The sequence below is a fragment of the Prionailurus bengalensis genome, chromosome D2, assembly GCF_016509475.1.
Source record: "Prionailurus bengalensis isolate Pbe53 chromosome D2, Fcat_Pben_1.1_paternal_pri, whole genome shotgun sequence".
NCBI lineage: Eukaryota > Metazoa > Chordata > Mammalia > Carnivora > Felidae > Prionailurus > Prionailurus bengalensis.
Window position 1 is genome coordinate 57,726,511 of NC_057351.1, and position 13,774 is coordinate 57,740,284.

Genomic DNA, 13,774 nt, shown 5'->3' on the forward strand with positions numbered 1-13,774 from the left:
TGTTTCATGAGTTCAAGCCCCACATTGGGCTCTCTGCTGACAGCTCAGAGCCTAGAGCCTGCTTCAAATTCTGTGTCTCCCTCTCTCTGTTCCTCTTCTGCTCACACTCAGTTCGTCTCTCTCCTTCTCTCTCACTTTCTCTCTCAAAATAAATAAACATTAAAACAAATTTTAAGTACACTTATCTTTATGAACACTGAGAAATGTATAGAATTGTTGAATGATTACACTGTACACCTGAAACTAATACAACTGTATGTTAATTATACTTCAGTAAAAAAATGTTTAAGGAAACATTCAATTTTAAAAGATAATGAGATAAAAAAAGAGAAAAAGATAAAAAAATTTTAAAAGAATTTCAGAGAAAGTGACAAACACAGAAATAGATAGGGGGAGAAAAGATCTAACAAATGTATAATAGGAGATCCTGAAGAAGAAAACCAAAGCAGAACAAAATAAACATGAAAAACCATTATTCAATAAAACTTGCCTGGAAAAAAAAAAAACTACATATTGAAAGGACACTGCATCAAGAATGACCAATACCTAGACATACGCTAGTGAAATACTGGATAAAAAAGTAAAGAAAATATCTTGGCTCAATAAAGCTAGGAGGAAAAAGATAATATTCTTTGGTCATAGGCAAAAAGATCAAATTACTAATAAGGGAAAGGAAATCAATTTTATTGTCAATTTTCAACAGCAACTCTTTATCCTGGGAGACAATAACGGTATAGCTAAGATCTTCAAGGATAGAAAATAGTAGCCAAAGATTCTATATCAAGCCAAACTGACTTTTAAGTGATGCACAGAAAAACTGTTAGGGACACATAAGAACTCAAGGAATATTGTTCTCCTGAGGCCTTCCAGAGAAATCTATTAAAGATTTAGATTTTAGTTACCTATTTAGATAACTCAGAAACTGGAGAGAAATCTACGTTAAGAACTATATTAACAGGGGCGCCTGGGTGGCGCAGTCAGTTAAGCGTCCGACTTCAGCCAGGTCACGATCTCGCGGTCCCTGAGTTCGAGCCCTGCGTCGGGCTCTGGGCTGATGGCTCAGAGCCTGGAGCCTGTTTCCGATTCTGTGTCTCCCTCTCTCTCTGCCCCTCCCCCGTTCATGCTCTGTCTCTCTCTGTCCCAAAAATAAATAAACGTTGAAAAAAAAATTTAAAAAAAAAAGAACTATATTAACAATATATTTATGTATAGAACTAAGACTAAATGGTAACTGTAAGGGAGAGAATATAGCAGGCAATGGCTATACGGTCTAACAATGTAGATTCAGTAAAACCATCCAAAACATGGGAAATGATGAAAAAAGTAGAATAACTTTGCTGATTAACTGGAAGTAAAAGTTATTACTTCTAATCAGATGCTGGGGGAGAATAAATGGGGAAGGGAAGAAGTTATCTGGCTAATTTTAATACTGATTCACACAGAAAGCTGACAGACAAAAATCAAAGTACAAGTGGACTAAGATATTATGTGGAGATATTAAACTTATAATTAGCTTGTTTTACCGATCTGACTTGGAACCATATAGATATGTTAATTAATTATAAAACAAAAAATTTCCAAAGCAGCCCTTAAAAATTGAATATAAAAGGAAACAAATCAACCTGAATGTGTACCCATGTGGGGGAATAATTATACACAGAGGAACCATTTTAAGTGACTTCAAAGCCTGGTAATTTATACATCTCTAATAGTAATAATTTTTGGTGGTAGTGTTGGTATTATTATTCTTAGATAGCTCTGTGTGTAATGTGAAATAAAGCAAATTAACTTTTATGTAATATTCTATTTTATACTATCATATCTAGCATTCTTGAGAACCAAGCAGAGCTCTCAGCATTGAAGGAAAGAAAACTGGAATAACAGGTAAATAAGATGAGTTTAAGTTAAAATCCTATAGTAGCAAATTTGAATTGGAAGTATGCTAAGAATTCAAAATGTATTTTATCCTTAAAAAAATCATATTTCCTGGTTCCACCCACTAGAAGTGGGTAGAAACATAGCCTAGAAACAATGACCAACTAACAGCAATGAGCACCCTTAATGCACAAATTTCTCTACCATGCAGAATCACAGATCCTTGGGAAAAGAACACTGAAAAAAGAGAAACGATCATATGTGATGTGCCTCCTGATGGAAGAACATAGCATCATCCATGAAGAAGTCTTGAAGGGAGAAAAAAGAACCTGGATCTCAAATGGAACTACCAGTTTACAGGAAATTACAAAGAACAAAGGAATACATTAAACATCAAGGAAATGCAAACAGGAAAATCCAAACATGGAGAAGTTCTCAGGACAAATGATCTATTTTCTTCCACAAAAAAAAAAAAAAGAAAAAAAAACTGCAAGGGGTAAGAGGACCTCTTTAGATTAAGAGAGACTTAAAAAATATAGCACCTACTGACAACATGATTCAAATAAAATGAAAAAAATTCAGAGTATTTATCAGACAATTGGAAATTTGGTTATATAATGATATTAAGGACTCGATGTTAATTCTTTTATGTGATATGATTCTATAAGTGATATAACTACATAGTTATAGTTATGTTTTTTTTTAAAAATTTTTTTTAGTTTAGTTTTGAGAGAGAGAGACAGAGACAGAGCATGAGCAGGGGAGGGGCAGAAAGAGGGAGACGCAGAATCCAAAGCAGGTTCCAGGCTCTGGGCTATCAGCACAGAGCCCCCACATGCAGGGCTCAAACTCATGAGCCGTGAGATCATGACCTGAGCCAAAGTCAGAAGTCAGACATAACCGACTGAGCCACCCAGGTGCCCCAATAGTTATGTTTTTTAAAAATGACCTTCTCTTTTAGAGATACGTGATGAAATATTGATGAAAATGTCCTCAAGCCCTGAGCCTGGGTGGAGAAGCCCTAGAAGAGCAAATGCTTACAAGTAAGATTAAATAATAACTATAACAAGGTGATATCAGGGGTAATCAGTTAGGATTTGAATCATCTGATCACCCGTATCTGGTTTTAAAAGAAGAATTAAAATTCCCTTTAACATCACTTCTAACCTTCACTGCTAGGCTCCCATACCCCCATATTCATACCCCAACTTACCCTTCATTCTTTCCTTAAACTCTTCCCATTATGAAAGTTCCCTTTAAGCAAAAACTAGAGCATCAAAGATGAAACAGAACTCAGGTTGTCATGGTAATGTTTAAAAAGCAAGAAAAAGTCCTCAGTTAATGATGCATCCTAAAGTATTTATAAGTGGAATTACATGTTGGGATTTGCTTTAAAATACTCTATAAAAAAGCAGAGAGAGGGAAGATAGCTGAAAAAAAGTTCTCAAAATGTTGTAATTATTGTATCTAGATGATAATACATGGGGTTCATTATATAATCCTATTTTTATAGTCTTTTGGGAACTCTCCACGATAAAGGGGCTTTTTTTAAGTTAAAAAATATATATATGGCCTGAGAATTCTCCTTCTCCCTCTGTCTTTAGCCCAAATGTAATGACTATAAAGCAAGTTAAAGATATATGTTTAACTAATTATAGACAAGGAAAACAGAACCTAAGAAAATAGGGCTCTAAATCTAGGCACTAAAATCTGGAAGAATCAGATGCAAGACATAAAGCCACCTCTAAGAAAAGGACTGATTTCCAAGAGAAACAAAGGATGTAAGTCTTCTCTCCTGAAGTCACATGATATAGATCTTTAGCAGGGCACACATAAAATGGGCAATAGGACAGATAGGGGGATGGATGGATGGATGGATGGATGGATGGATGAATGGATGGGTGGATGGATGGATGGATGGATGGACAAACAGGGGGACTCATAGATAAATAAAGGATCCAGTAACTGATGGACCCTCTTAAAAAAATGAATGGTACAGAGAAAGGGAGTGGCCATTAGCAATGGTGACAAAAAAGGAAGCCATGACACCCTGGCTAGTGAGGATATGTGCACGATCTCTGATACCAGGAACATGATTTCTAAAATCCAATCTGAAGCAAGCCCATATAGAAAATAAAGGCTCTTAAATATGGAGAACAAACAGAGGGTTACTGGAAGGGTTGTGGGAGGGGGGGATGGGCTAAATGGGTAAGGGGCATTAAGGATTCTACTCCTGAAATCATTGTTGCACTATATGCTAAGTTGGATGTAAATTAAAAAAAAAAAAGAAAATTTAGATTAAAATATCATTTTCACACCTCAAAAAAAAGATATATCCACATCCTAATCCCCAGAATTTATAACTATTACCTTATATGGTAAAAGACTGAATGCTGCCTTATTTGAAAAAAAGATCTTTGCAGATATAATTAAGTTACTTAAATTACAGGGCCTGAGATGAGGATGTGATTCAGGATTATCTGGATGGACCCTAAATCCAAGGACAAGTATCCTTATAAGAAACAGAAGACAGAGACACAAAGGAAAAGACCATACGAAAACATAGGCAGAGATTGGAGTTCTGCAGCCACACACCAAGAAATACCTGGATCCACCTTCAGAAAGGAAAGATTCAGGGAAAGATTCTCCCCTAGAGACTTCAGAAGAAGCACAGACCTGGGGTGCCTGAGTGGCTCAGTCGGTTGGGCGACAGACTGGCTCAGGTCATGATCTCATAGTTTGTGAGTTTGAGCCCCACCTTGGGCTCTGTGCTGACAGCTCAGAGCCTGGAGCCTGCTTCAGATTCTGCGTCTGCCTCTCTCTCTGCCCCTCTCCTGCTCACATTCTGTCTCTCTCTGTCTCTCAATAGCAAATAAATATTAAAAAAAAAAAAAGAAGAAGAAGAAAAAGCACAGACCTCATGACACTTGATTTTGGATTTATGGCCTCCAGAACCATGAGAGAATAAATTCCTATTATTTAAAAGAAAGAAAGAAAGAAAGAAAGAAAGAAAGAAAGAAAGAAAGAAAGAAAGAAAGAAAGAAAGAAAGAAAGAAGAAGAAAGAAAGAAAGAAAGAAAGAAAAGAAAGGCAAATAAATCACTAACCAATTTGGGGTCTTGTATACAACTTCTCTGATACCATTCGTATAAATAAGGAATAGCTAAATGTCTGTTAACAGTGTGAGGCAAGAAGTCCAAGGAGACAGAACAGAAACTAAAACCTGGAGCTTCCAAACTATAATCTATCAATCAATGGACACAGAGACAAAAAGGGGCCTTTTAGCTCCTGCATCAGAACTGCCTTAGCAAGAGATAACATCTCTGGGGCAGCTCAATGTTTTCAGAGCTTCCCATTCTGTCTGAGATCACTTCTCAGGAGGCTAAATGCAGTTTAATGACATTCTCTAACAGGGATGGTACGACAGCTGTTTGAAAAACATTTTTTTCCTCAATTTCCAGAGAGAAAACTGGAGAAAGTCCTTATGGAATATAAAGTCAAACCACACAACCCTCAGCTGGGAAACAGACTTCATAGAATCTCACTTACATGGATATAACTTTTTAAACTAGAACAAAATTCTGCAAGAGTACTCACTTCTGGTCTACTTCTCATTCAAAAAATAAATCATTTAATTATTAGAACTGCAGGGACCTTAGAAATAATTTAATTCAGTCCTTCATTTTCACAGATGTGGAAACTTAGGCTCTTGCAGGGCCAGAGGGGAAAAGTCACATATCAAGTCGGTGACTGAGTTAGATCTAGAATCCAGTTCTTCTAAAACCCAGTATTATGGCTCTTGGAGAACTGGACTACTTTTGAGTTCAACTTCTAATTTTTCCTATCAGGATGAAGACAAGCTAAGGTGAAATCTTTAAAGTTTATCTTACTGTTTGCAGTGAACTCTTTTTGTTATCATTTCCCCTCAGTGTATCCTGTTCTCTCTATAAATGGTCATGTAGATGCCATGAGCCAAGGGGAACTTTCTGGATACCTACGCCTTAGTACCCTAAGGGTAGGTGACCATATAATTTATCATCCAACCTGGGATACTTCTGAGACCTACAGAGTTATTACTAATAAGTACACAAGGACCAAGATATAAACTGGACTCCCCAGGACAACTGGAACATATGGTCACCCTACTGAAGTGTTACCTGCTTTGCTTGTCTAGGCCATAAAGGATCCAGAGTCAGCCCTCTACCTTCCTTCCTTATTTAATCCTGACTCATCTTACTGAATACTCCTTCCTCCCCACCTTCATTTCCCCACCTCCATTCCAAGGAGTCCTAGGAGTCCCCATCCTGGATATATAAAGCCCATTGACTTTGAATCATCCCTTTTTCCAGCTATAGTATCCTCCTCTTCATCCCCTCTTCCCCCCAAAAAGATGACTATAGTACAGCCCCTTGGACAGCCAACATCATCCCAGGTACTAGCCCAACCAGGTTCCTCAGGCCAGAATATCGAGGACATGGGACTATAAGAGAACCCTTACAATGGGAGTGAAGGGAAGAGTCTGTTATAGGAGAGTATTTACGTGTATGTGTGTGATGTGAAATCCTGGTAATGATAATAATGATTAAAAGTGCATGGTATCATTGGGGCGCCTGGATGGCTCAGTCAGTTAAGCATCTGACTTTGGTTCAGGTCATGATCTCACGGTTTGTGAGTTCAAGCCCCGCATTAGGCTCTGTGCTGACAGCTTGGAGCCTGCTTCGGACTCTGTTTCTCCCTCTCTCTCTGCCCCCCACCAGCGCTCTCTCGCTCTCTCTCTCTCTCTCTCTCTCTCTGTCAAAAATAAACAGTAAAAAGAAAATTTTTTTAAAAGTGCATGGTATCATGAACATATATATATATGAAAAAAACAGCAAACTGAGATACTAAAAATTTGATTTTATTAGAATCTTTTGTGATGATAATTTTTATGTCCAAAACAATAGCATCTCATTCATCTTATTTTCACACTTAGTACTTTGCCTACAATAAGTGCCCAATAAATGTTAGTTGCAAAATGAATAAAACTAAGTTTGTGCTATTTTATCACATATATATAACAATATTACTACTTATAATAATAATTATAGTAGCTTCATTGACTAACACCTACAATGAGCCAGACACTATGCTGTGCTTCATATACATTTTCTCTACTAATGCCTACTTTCTCCACAACCCAAGAACTGTTCTATGTATCAATAAATGTCTTTATTTCATTAGCATATAAAACCCTACAGAAAATATTAAAATTTCATAGTTGGGTACTTGCTTAGTATGATTATCCAGTCATACTTTTTAAAGGAATTTTGCTTCCAGCCCAGAGTTTTTCACTACATATTAATCCCTTTAATATGTATCAGTCTCAAAGAGCATATTAGCCCCTTCTCCTGTGCTCTCACCTGGGCATTCATAGCCTCATCCAAATTATATCTAATGCTCTTTTATGTATTCTAGAGTTTTTTTTAAAAAAATCTGTGTTTCTTTTTAATCTGTGCTTAGAGTCTTGAAAATCCCATAACCGGCAAGGAATATAACTATTAGTAACAGCAGACGAGAAACAATATTGAGTTCTATTCTCTGCAGGGGTTATTAAATCAGTGACAGTGACACATGTACACAGAGAGGCAACTTCATTCTTTTCAACCCACAGGGGTACCATTTAGTTCAATGGAAGTGCCCTAGTACAAATCAAATGCCAGCAAATGACATGGGTACTGAAAAGAATACTGTAATATAAAAATATTATCCTACTATAACAGTGGGAATTATTTATAACTTTAAAATAAAGCAAAACAATGACGACTGCAACTACCTGCATTATTTTCAGATTATGTGTTAGGAACAGAAATACTAAAACACCCAAGTAATAACCTTTAAGTTACCCAAAGTCACAACCTTTAAGTTACCAGTCCAATTCTGAAAGCATGAGACAAAGAGTAGAAAATGGATAGTGACTGTCATCTGGTAGGATTTTTATCTAATTACACAGAAAATATTTAAAGCAAACATGATAGAAAACTGCTGGTACTAAATTTATTCTCCATTCAAACCAAGATATTCCCCAGAGAATGGAAAGAGAAATAGCATATAATTCCATGTTATGGAATTATAAAGTACACACACATTACAGACACTCAGGGCTTAGAAAGTAACTTGAATTAAAAAATAAGAAGAAGAATATGTTGTGACCGAGAGAAAAACAATTTTACTAGGATCCTGCAAGAAAGCAAACCCCAACTTTACACCAGTGAAATGTTTCTATACTTCTCTTCAGATAATCTGCTGGTCTACTTTTAAAATCATGGGTGCACTAATCCAAACCTGCAAATATTAGGATTCGTTTTTCTTATTCCTACAGAGACAAAACCTACCTCTATGGGATGTCTTAATAAATATGTTTCCATTTACCTATTGTTGACCCAAAAAACTAAATCAAGGAAAAGGGTACTTAGCAAATAGCACAATAAACATTCAGAACAAATAATGTGCATACTAGACAGCATTCAGTACCATATAAATTAATTACAGAAAATAATTAGAACACTAAGAATCAAAGAAATTAAAAATCAAACCATTTCATTTTGTCCATATAATAGAGTAAAATAAAATATTAATACCCAGGATATAACTAATTTTTGCCAAGTCTATGACAAGTGAATACTTTCATCTATTTCTAGTGGAATAATAAAATGATATAACCTTTCTAGGGAACAATTTGGCAATATATATCAAATGCCTTAAAAATATTGTTATTTATTAAGGTAATATTTCCAGTTAGGAAGTCATGCTAAGGAAATAATTAGAATGATACACAAGAAGCTGTGTACAAATATTAGTACAGAGCATTATTTAAAGTTGGTAAGAACCTAAATGTCTAACACTGTGTATAAACTGTTGTTCAAGTAACATTTTCTCTCATTAATATAAAACTGCTAACACCCTAGCCCCCTAACACTAACCCTTAACTCCAATCTTAATCTCTAACCTCTCATCCTAATCATAAACCCTAGCCCAAGCCCTAACCTTATCCCCTAACCTTAAATTGAAGCCTCTGGAGAGTTCTCTAAACTTACTAGGCACATACCCTCATCCTGGCCCAAATCCTAACCCTAACCTTGGCCATAAACATTAACCCTAAATATGAGAAGAAAACAATAAATAAATGTTTAACAATAAAAGTATAGTTAAATAACTCATGGTGCAATGTAATATTAGAGTTTTTCCTCACAAAGTGTTCTGCCCAGGTAGGCCATATCTGGAGGGACAAGGATAAGTTAGAGAGCTTCTGAGGAGAGAATTCAGGTGGTAGACACCTAAATACAACACCTTTAAAAGTCAATCAAAGAAAGGCCCTAAGGGACTTCTTTGCTGGAAAAGGACTACAAAAGAGAGGCTTCAGGTATTGAAAGGATAGAAAAGTGGTCTCCAAACTTTTTGACTTTTGACTTTTAATAGATTAAACATATATTATTAACTTATTAATTATATATAATATATATTTACTATGACACACTAAAAATACACACAAATATAAATCAAAAACATAGATCATCTCATTCATTCCCTTGAGACACTTGCATCCCACTTTGAGAAAAATCAAAAAGAAGCTGAAGTACTTTGTTGTGTTTTGCTATAGAGAGCAAAGACCAAAAGGTAAAAAGCATAGGAAAATACAATTTGGGCTCAATCTAAGAAAAATCTACCAAGGACAGCTGTTCAACAAAAATGGAATGGATGCCATATGTAGTAATAACTTAAGCCTCACTGGATGAAACCATGAAAAGACAGAACAATGGAAGGGGGTTGATTATTCATCAAGTGAGATCTCTATAAGCCCTTCCACCACTAAGGGTACTCTAGACAGCACCCTGCCCTCCATGTTTGTTAGAAGGCATTTAATAGAAATCCTTAGCATTTGTGCACCCTGGTAGTTTTTGGAACAGTTAGCTGACTCTTAATAGTAGAAATGTCATATGCACAAGATAATATAAATTCTTGAATTCCTAATAAGAGGATAAAAACTTCAAGACGTCTATTACATATTGCAATTTAATATGTGTACACCTCACTTTATGAAAAACTAATATGTAAAACTCAAAACTTATTAGGGACAGTAAAACCATAACACTTTGACAATGAATATATGTAAAGCAATATGTATGTCAGAAAAAAAAGTTTGAAAGGTATACTTGGCTATTTCTGGGTTTACTTTTCTTTTTTTTTTATTTTTTTCAATGTTTTATTTTTGAGAAAGAGAGAGAGTACAAGTGGGGAAGGGGCAGAGAGAGGAAGACACAGGATCCGAAGCAGGCTCCAGGCTCTGAGCTGTCAGCACAGAGCCCGAAATGGGGCTCAAACTCATGAACCATGAGATCATGACCTGAGCCAGAAATTGGACACTTACCAACTGAGCCACTCAGGCGCCCCTCTGGGTTTACTTTACTAACTTTCCAAAACATTCTATAATAAACACATGTTACTTATGTAATCAGAAAAAAACATTACTTGAAGAAATAAAATTTAAACTACAAGATTAAAGAAGGGTAATTAGGAACTTCCAAAATGCAAATTTTATTGTTAGCATTATCATTATTATTTTATGTAAGTTCAAATAAAAAGTCTAGCGGAAATAGTGCTGTCAATGCCAATAATAACTGATGTTTAATAAGTAACTTAGTATTATGGTTGTTTCCAAATGTATAAGTTAGTTGAAAATGCCACTACATTAGTAAAAATTATGAAAGTCAGTAACCCTCACTTATACCCCTTTGGGAGGTAAAGCCCTCAACAGAAAATAAAAGGAATTACAAAATAAAATTGATGCATTCCTTTTCATCCACCTCTAAAATAAAATTAATTAAATAAATAAATAAATAAATAAATAAATAAATAAATAACTTTGTATTATTTCTTATACTTACTACTTTCAGTATATCAAAATCTGTGAGGGAAAAAGATTAGAGGTCATTTTATTTAAAAAGAGAGAGAGACATTTCCAAAGATTACACCATGAGATTATTTTAAATGCTTAAGAATGCATTTAAAGGTTTTGGAATCTGACAGATTTAAATTCAAATCCCAGTTTTGCCATAAACTAGCTGTTTGAGAGGGTGCTCGTTACTTAAACTCTCTGATCTCTAGTTTCTTCACTTATAAATGGCTTCACTTCACTTATAAATGGCAATGGTAAGGAGGACAAGAAAGTGAAGGAGGGTTACAACTATCTTCATGGGACTGTTTTAAGAAACTATCCAAGTAAAATGCTTAACAAAATTACTGGCACATAGTAGATGTTAGCCACAAAAATATTAATTTTGTTGTTGTTGTTGAGAGAGAGAGAAAAAGAGACAGGATCCAAAGCAGGCTTCACACTGACAGCAGAGGGCCCGATGCAGGAGTCGAACTCATGAACTGTGAGATCATGACCTGAGCTGAAGGCAGATGCTTAACCAACTGAACCGCCCAGGTACCCCAGCCACAAAAAAAAGTTAAAAAACAATTGCTCCAATTATCCATCTGTTACATACCTGTAAGTATACTTTAAGGACACTTTGTAGAATTAATTTTCAGTTGAGAACCTCTTGTAACTGACTATAAGACAACTAGTGTTTTTCAAACTTTAATAGGCATACAAATCACCTGGGGATCTTGTTAAACTACAGATTCTGATTCAATAGGTCTATAAGTGCCTAAGATGATGCAGTTCTTACAAATTACCAAGTGATGCTGATGGTGCTGGTCCACCCACTATAATTTAAATAGTAAGACAATGGATTATATTAAACTTACAAAGCTATTCCCCCAGTTATTAAAAAGTTAGCAGGAAGATCAGCAGTACTGATCTAGTATAGTAAATGTAGAATGGTTCTTGAAGTCTGTTTTAACTAGGAACTGCATTCAGCTACTTCTGACATGTGGGTGTTCTCTCTCTCTTTCATTAACGTAAGGGCTGAAGGTAGGCAGTCCAGGACTGTTACAGTGGCACCACATTATCATTAGGGTCTCAGACTCCTATTTTTCTACTCCACTATCCTTAGCATTGGCATGTAGCTTCCAGTCTCAAGGTTCCTTCATGTTCACAGAACAGGTGCTGGAATCCATGTGATAACATCTAATTTCTAGACAGGAACAAGGAAGATGAGAAGAGGAGCCCAGCTGAGTCATTCCTGGAAGGCTCATCCAACCATTTCCCATTTATTTCTCATGGCCACTCCTAGCTGAAAAGAAGATTGATAAATAGTCTTTTGCTGCCTCAAATAAAATTGGGATTCTGTTTATATGAAAGAGGAGAGGATGAATATTGAGTGGGCAAATTGGCATTCACCACCAGAGAATTCAACAAATCTAGGTTTAAATCCCAGATCTACCACCCTAAGTCTGCGATCTTAGGCAAATTACTTGCACTTTCTGACCTTCTATATCTTCATCAGTAAAAATTGGTATAAAAATAACTACTTCCTAAAGTTGGTAAGGGGATTAAATGAGTTAAAGTATGGGGGTGCCTGGGTAGCTCAGTCAGTTGAGAGTCCAACTCTTGATTTCAGCTGAGGTCATAATCCCAGGGTAGTGGGATCAAGCCCCACATCAGGCTCCACACTGAGCATGGAGCCTGCTTAAGATTTTTTCTTCTCTCTCTCTCTCTCTCTCTCTCTCTCTCTCTCTCTCTCTCTCCCCACCCCCCACCGCCCCTCTCCCCTGTTCATGTTCTCTCTCGCTCTCTAAAATAAAAATAAAAATAATAATAAATGAGTTAAAGTATGTAAGTAAAAGTAGCTGTTACACAGTAGTGTTAAATAAATGAAAGATTCAAATTATTTCTTTACTGAAAGTACGAAGTGTATATTCTGCAGTGGAGGACACGAGTAATAGTGAAATGTTTAAAAGGAATTATATTCTAGACACATATTTCCCTTTTTAAAAATGCCTGTTTTGGGACACCTGGGAGGTTCAGACAGTTAAGCATCCAACTCTTGATTTCAGCTCAGGTCATGATCTTACCATCATTAGATCAAGCCAAGCATCCAGCTCTGCACTGGGCATAGAGCCTGCTTGAGATTCTCTCTCTCCCTTTCTCTCTGCCTATCCCCAACTTGCACTCTCTCATGCACTCTCTATTTCTCTCTCAAAATAAATATTCTTTTAAATGCCTGTTTTGATCCTAGACTTCAAAATGCCAAAGGTAACTGATTACATCATCAAAATCACAATTTGTAAAAAACATTATTTCCCTCCTAGTCACTGAACTCACAAACTCCCTGGATCTTCATTTATCTTCAGAAAAAAAGAAGTCTCATTTCCAAAACCCTGTTGTTCTTTTTCGATATATGACAGAAGCAATTAGGAAGAAGGAAAAAATGGCTTTTTTTTTCATGAAAAGTTTGTATTGTTCTTTACTGATACCACAGAAAGTGATGGCATGTAAATGAGCTATCTCAGAGAAATGCTACAAGCAAATTACAAAAAAAGAAAGTCAGGATGAAGCTGGATTTTTAGACCAAGAACATCCTCTCTGATAAAAAACATGTTGGCACTGGAAAAACAGAGGTGAAAGAATTACAGTTTTCAATAAAAATTGAGGCTTTTATTCTTTACTGAAGGAGGAGTCCACTTAGGTAAAAGAGATTCCTAAATTGTAAATAAAACCCAGGTTCCAATTTCCTATACTGTAACTAAAAGACTAACTTTCCTTTGTCAAATACTATAGTTCATCAGAATACTCAACAAACCAATTTTTTAGTGATAGATTTTGGCAAGTTCTAAATTCAATGCATGAAGGAACTTCATAAGTAAATATGAATGCCCAATGTACACAAGACAGAAGCATTTAATAACTTCCATATTTGTCCCATATGGGCCTTCCCAGGACTCCTTTCATTATGGAATATCAAGCTATGACAAAC